The 6,994-nt window shown below is 38.6% G+C and overlaps 1 long non-coding RNA gene across 3 annotated transcripts; it reads right to left on the bottom strand.

Moving 5' to 3' along the window:
- Positions 1 to 349: 349 nt before the first annotated feature.
- Positions 350 to 5,279, bottom strand: LOC129350137 (uncharacterized). 3 transcript variants are annotated; one of them, XR_008603413.1, is made up of 3 exons: positions 4,944 to 5,278; positions 1,123 to 3,079; positions 350 to 685 (listed from the first exon to the last, which is right to left on the bottom strand). It is a non-coding gene; the product is annotated as an uncharacterized LOC129350137 (long non-coding RNA). The 3 variants fall into 3 exon arrangements; XR_008603414.1 differs by lacking the exon at positions 350 to 685 and adding an exon at positions 840 to 1,059 and having other exon boundaries at positions 4,944 to 5,279; XR_008603412.1 differs by lacking the exon at positions 350 to 685 and adding an exon at positions 840 to 1,018.
- Between the last annotated feature and the right edge of the window lie 1,715 nt (positions 5,280 to 6,994).

Genomic DNA, 6,994 nt, shown 5'->3' with positions numbered 1-6,994 from the left:
GGGTGGTTTAGAAAAAAATCATTCAATGTAGACCAAAAAAGTTAGTATGGAGCAATATTCCACCTGAAATGTAGACCTGAGAAGTTGGTTTGGAAGAATATGCCATCCTAAACATCCTTAAATGTAGAATAAAAGACGGTTTGGAAGAAAATTCGATTCCTAACCTTAACCCTATTCCCAAAAGAACCCTTGAACATTGGGCTTAATGGTATATTCCACCCAAAATACTTGTACATATATCAAGAAGTCAGTGGAAAGGAAATGTAGCCCGAAAAGGATTGTTTAAAGGAATGTTTAAACTATTATTTTCATTGTTTAATAATCTGTTATCAGTCAGACCCGTGGCAAACTTATTTTCATCAGTTTTTTAGTGGAAGTCACAAATAAAGGAGCTCTTGGTTTTTCCTGGCGTTACTGAGTCAAAAGCTGCTGTTTCAACACAGAACGTTCACATGCATCCACAAACCTCTCAGCACTCAAACACCCACAGACAGGAGGCCGGCTGGGCCGAGGCTCGGCGGCGTCCTCAGACCCACGAGTCGGGGAGTCGGCTGAACTTGTTGGTCCGGTTTGAAGGCCTCCATGTGGTCCAGTAGAAGTCCACGTAGTCGGTGTTGGCTTTGAACCGCAGCGACTGGCCTCCATCAGGTGGACCAGCTCGTCCTCGTAGGGCTCCTCCTGTAGCCTTGAAGGGACCACAGGAACATTCAGTAGCTGTTGGAGTTCTTCCTGTCAGGCTCGTGGTAGAACGGCTCTGAAGAATCTTGTACTTGTCTTATCTGGAACAATCTAACAGCCTAAACTGTTAACAGCAGTGTAAAGAAGCAAACACTCAGGCATAGATTAGGACTCAAACTAGATTTATTTTAGAAAACAAATCAACTTAGAGGCATTTGTTCACACGTGGCTGAATAGGAGGCCATCCAATCAGGTTAGAGGTCTTCACTCTGTAGGTTGGTTGTTCGGTGAGACTCTTGGACCTCCATCAGCTGACGTGGATGTTTGATGGTCTTCTTCTCTAGTGCCAGATGATTCATCCATGAATTCAGCATCTACAGACTGAAATGAAGCTCATGCTGCTGTTACTGAATTCCTGTTCCAGATCAAATGTTCAGAGCTCACCTTGAATGCAGCCGTCTGCTGTCTGATAGTTTTTCTCATTGTAGTCTTCAATAAAGTCTTTTTCCTCATGTCAGGATGTGGTGAGACTCTTTCTCAGTCGCTGCAGACGTCCCTCATTGTGCATCTCCAGAGAAGAAACAGAAAAACTGGTCACTGCTTCAGCATCACAAACGCTCTCCAGCATTGTTAAGTGTTTTAGGAATTAATTCACTGTGTTGTGAACTTTGAAGGAGCAGAAACTTTACAGCTGCCAAAGATATGAGCTCCAATTCTGGATGTTTTAGGAAATGAAGTTCATCAAATGAACACTTGATTTTTGCTGATAACTCTCATTAAATTACTGAAGAAATCTAACATAAAAACCTGTAAACTCTCAGGCAGCTTTTGTTAAAGTTTGTTTATAATTCTATCATCATGTTCTGGAACCAGGACTCTGCAGAAGTTCCTTCAATCAGATACTTGTGTGTTTCTGTTTAAGGCCTCAGGTTTGAACGTACAGCAGAGGATTAGAAAGGAGTGATTTTAATATTTAAATCAGTCCAGTAAATGTTTGGAGTAAAAATGATTAAAATTTTGATTTAGATAGATTTGTGTCAAATAATATTGTAGAGTCTCACTTAAATATATCCAAATGAGTTCAGTGTATTTACATTTTATAGAATATTTGATTTCTTAATCTCAATACTGTAGGGTCTGACCCTAAATATTATAATAATGATGTCAATTTAAATAATATTTTAGTGCAGAGTCATAAACTTTAATCAGCTAAACTTACATAATAAATATCACTGTACAATCTTAACCTAAACATTCATATTATTGAGGTAAATTTACATAAATCATTATATTCTAGAGTCTTAACTGGAATATTTCTAACATTAATCTTTTTGTATTGTGCTGATAAACAACAATAACCCAACTTTCAGATAATATTTATTGTCTGATTGTGACACTAAATTCCTCCATATTCTGGAACTTTCCAGCAGCTGTAGGAATAAATAAATAAATAAATAAATTTGTTCATTTCCACATTATGCACATTTATTTATTCTTAATATCTCAGACTGAATGGTAGCTGGTAGTAAAAACAAACTCATCTGCTGGACTGAATTTCCCAAAATGGAAACATGGACAGAATTTAACACTCTTGTATCCATGGCAACGCTAACGTTTCTGCTTCTTACCAAAGTTCACAACACAAGTAAAGATTTTAATGTAAAACTTCAGGGATGACTGCTGACCATAAGTATTCTGATCAATACTTCATGATCAATATCAGGACAGATGTTACAACTCCAGCTGTTGCATTAGACTGCAGTTATTCACAGAGAAATTAAAACATCACATTCCTCATGAAAACTAGATGGGACTTTTATTAAATAAAGTGTTGGTGAATAAACAGTGTAAAAAGTGCAAAGCAGCTCCATTAAATCAGGAGATGTGAGACTTCCACAGCATGGATCACCATCTGCTGTGTTGATTCATAGCTGAATGTCAGAATGAACTGAGCTAGAAAAGCTGCTTTGAGCTGCAACATTACGGTCTGACAATCCAACACCATCACAGTTTTCATCTGGTTGTTTTGCTCCAACATGCTGTAAAGTTCAGTTTTTACCTGAATCAATACAGAGATTCTATTTCCAACCAAGACTGGAATAAAAATTACAATGTTATGAGGTTATTAATGCAACTAAATCCTTTCAGATGGAAGGATTTACTTTTAAGTTCTAATTCAAGTTTCAGTTGGAGCACATTGCATTCACAAAGAAAAACAGCGATACCTTCATAGCAACATTTAATAAACCTAAAGCTTCCCTGTTGGCTCATTGGTGGAGTTTGTTACTGAGCATCTGAACCTTAAATCCAGTGAGACGACCATCTTCAGTCGAGGCCAGTCAGAGAACTTCAAGACCTTCCATCAGCTGGACCAGATGTGGCATCATCTCCCTCTGAACATCTGGATGACAGGAGAAAAGACAGAAATCAAACACAGATCACAGAAATACAATTTATTCACTTTCATCATTTTATAAAAGTAGCATGAACTTTATTAAAACTTGACAACATCAGTAATGAAAGTAAATGTTTTTATCTCGTGTTGAAGCTAAAGTTAAAGTCAATTTTAATGAGTTTATCCTGAGAGGAGTGAGAATGGAGCTTTTCTTTCCTTTTTAGAATATTCCCTCAAAATATTCAGTTTATTATTGGCTTTAGAGGCATTTTTCTTTACTTATTTATTTTTAGATACCTCAGACTGATGCACTTTGCTGGTTTGCAGATAATTTCATGTACAATGACAATAAAGATCTTCTATTATAACATATTTTGCTATAACTAGAACTGCAAATCTTCTCAACCATCTCTCAGTCTGTGAAAATCCAACTGTCACCAAGAATTATCTGATGTAGTTATTATTATAATCACTACTGAACCAGCCCTGGAATTAATAAAAATCTGTATATGGATATGATTTTCTCTGATGGGACCACTATGGAAGCCGTAGTAACAATTAACTATCCTTTGAAGGGAGAGATTAGGTCTTCATTCAGGTGGATAAAAAAGATGCTCTCCCTTAAAAAAAAACTTTAAACAGTTATTACAATAAAGTAAATCTCTTCTGCACTGCACACATACTACACTTTTGTATAACTCTGGATGTCAGAGTAAAGGCAGACAGATCCACTGATCAGCCACAACATTCTGACCACTGACAGCTGAAGACAACAACATCCATCATCTTGTTCTAATGCAACGTTCTGCTAGGAAACCTTGACATTCATGTGGATGTTTGACATGTACCACCACCTAAACACTGCAGGACAAACAACCCCCTAGTCTCCATGGCAACAGCAGTCCTTGATGCCAGCTGCCACCCTCAGCAGGACAAATTAAACTGTTCAGGAGTGGTCCGAGGAACACGACAGAGCTAAGCTGTTCACCTGGGTTCCACACTCCCCACATCCACATCTGATTGAGCATCTGTGGGATGGTCCAGGATCAGCCTGGTCTAGGTAGGACCCACCCTGCAACCCACAGGATCCCCAGAATCCACAGGACATCCCCAGAGGTTCTGATGAACCACTGGGTCAGAGGAGTTTTAGCAGCATAAAGGGACCAACACAGTATTAGTCAGGTGGTCAGAATGTTATACTGTTATATTGTCATGCTGATTATATGATCAGTAAATGTTACCATCAATTATAACGTCCACATTGATCAAGAAAAATAAAACAACTATCAGTTCATTCAGAAACTGTGGGGTTAAACCTAAAAACACAGACCTCAACAGCAGTTTGTTTCAAAGCAGAACACCAGCTGGTTTTCAATAAAGAAGCTTTCAAAGCAACAATTAAATGACAGCTTTGTTCTCATTAAGTTCACAGAGTCAGAGTCAGCCAAAATAATGTACACACACATCAGGAAAATAATTTTTTTTAATCGATATTTCATTTGTATAAGTACTTCTATACATATAGATTCCTCTTTCCAAGTTTGATCAAATCACGATAACTCTGTGTCCTGTTGTACGATGTTTTCCCAACAGATGGCGCTACCCTCATGAATGGAGCATCAACAAGTGACGTCTACAACACAACAGAAATGTCTGGAAGCCAGTGGCCACCACTTTGAGCACCTCTTGTAATTGTAGAGGCCAAAGATAACTTTTATTAATCTCGTGATGTCTGAATAAATTTGGTATTGAAATATTTATGCAAGTTTTTCTTTTCCTGATGTGTGTAAACATTATTTTGGCTGACTCTGTATAATGGGTTTCTGACAGGTCACCAGGCAACATCTTTTTATAATAATGACAAACATACCTGCATTCTACAGGAGTGATTTTCCTCATGTGCAGGTAAAGATGTGTGAGGAGCTTAGAGATGACAGGAGCAGGAGTCATCCTCACTAATTCAGCTTCCACCTAGAAACAGAAAGACCACAAACAAACACACTGATAGACTCTCAAACGTTCAACCTCACAGCCTCAAAATATCTGTTTAGGAAGTGTTGTGTTTCTAAATTCTGCTGAAAGCATTGACAGACATTCTCTTACAAGGTTGTGTAAAAAGCAGCCTGTCCTCTGAGCTACTGAGAAATCTTCCTGAACAAAGTTTCTACGTGTAAATCAGCTCAACAAAAACTAAAGCCTCAGTCAGAGCTAACAGGTATCACAAATTATAAACAACGTTCTTTGTTAACTCAGACTTTCTGCTTCAACCTCACATAAAAAGGGGAGTTTAACTCGTCAGGTGACTGAAAATGAACGGCTTGTGCAGTTCTAGATCCAAAAGTTGGATGTTTCAACTCATGTTTTACTACAAATACATACAGTAATAAATAAATACAATGGCTGGTTGTTAGTTTATTCACTATTAATGTCACTTTATATACTGGATTGAACTTCAGCAGTGGAAGAGAGAAGGAATTTAATGAAATTATGGAGATTCAGAGAGATAATGTTGCACAATGTTAAGTTAAGCGTGGTTTAATTCAAACCAGCTGAATGTTAAACTTCAGTGAAGCTGAGCAGGTTTCAGTTAACCTTAAAGTAAAATAACTTTTTTAAAAGCTAAAATACACAGCAGAGAAATGCACGTTGAGAAGTTCACTCTAATAATGACAGACACCAGCAACTAACACAGGTGTTCAGCGGTAAGTTAGCCACCTGTGTTGATTAGCCCGCTAGCTAACTTAGCCGCTTAGCTAGCTAACGCGTCCGGACCAACTGCTCAAACACGACAAAACACAACTCTTCACAAGTCGCTGACTTAACGTACAACAAAACAACGCTACTGGTTAGAAGTATTTATCTTCTTACCATGTTTTACTCCAAAAACAAGGTCAACAGCAGCCAGAGATGCTACCAGATAAGTGATGTTACGAGATGTGCCGAGGCTTCGAAGCGTGTGTCGAGTAATGGAGGGGGCGTGTCCACGAAGCGCGTATCGAGGCTTGCTTCATTTAGAGGAGGAGCCAAAATGATGACGTTCGAAGCCTCGCAAGCCGGTCGTACCGCGTGACTGGTTCAGGAAGTGGTTCGCAGGTTTGACGTGCAATTCAAAATATAAGGTGCAGCGAAACGCAATGGATTCCCCGTTCACATTTGTGGGATTTTTACCTGCTGTATCTTTGCATTCAATCGGTTTGAGACTCTTTTTTTTTTTAATAGAACCAGCCAGAAAAAGAAGATTCTACCCTGTCTGGGAACACTTTGACCTGATTTCTCCTAATAAAGTAGGCACATAACAAGTGAAGTGTAATATGAATAACTGCGACAACACCACACACCGCTTGTTCTATTTTTTTTTTCTGGTATTTTAAAAGGTGAAGTGTCTGTTGTGTTCCAAGGAGCTAGAGGAATATTGTCCAAAAAAAGAAGCCGCCTGGATCCCAGCACTGTGGAAAAATTTATATTTTTGAATAAAAACAAATGAAATGTTGTCCCTACTTTTGTTTTACAGGTTGTCACTGGTACCACACACAGTCACAAAACAAGAAGTAGCAAAAGCACAATAAATTTAATTTATATAGCCCTTATTACAATTAAAAGTATCTAAGCACTTTACAGAAAGCCAGAACCTGACATCAATCAAGCAATCAAGCTACAAATCTCAAATCTCTCCCCAATTTGTTTCCATTTCCCCCTCTGTCTCTGCTATCAGGAAAAGCAGACACTATATTAAGTATATTACTTGTTTATTGGCATTTAGTGATGGTCCTCTGATACCCGAGGCTTCGACACATGCGCTGTAGCTCATGAAGCAAACGTATCGAGCCACTGTGCCGAGGCGTGGTTTGGTCACGTGACTCGTGACGTTTGAATCACTTCAGTGACGTTTGAAGCACTCAACTGCTTCGAATCACCTGATTG

The sequence above is a fragment of the Amphiprion ocellaris genome, chromosome 12 (assembly GCF_022539595.1).
Source record: "Amphiprion ocellaris isolate individual 3 ecotype Okinawa chromosome 12, ASM2253959v1, whole genome shotgun sequence".
NCBI classification, from domain to species: Eukaryota; Metazoa; Chordata; class Actinopteri; family Pomacentridae; genus Amphiprion; species Amphiprion ocellaris.
Note: the sequence above shows the minus strand (reverse complement) of the source record. Positions and strands in the feature narration are given on the sequence as shown.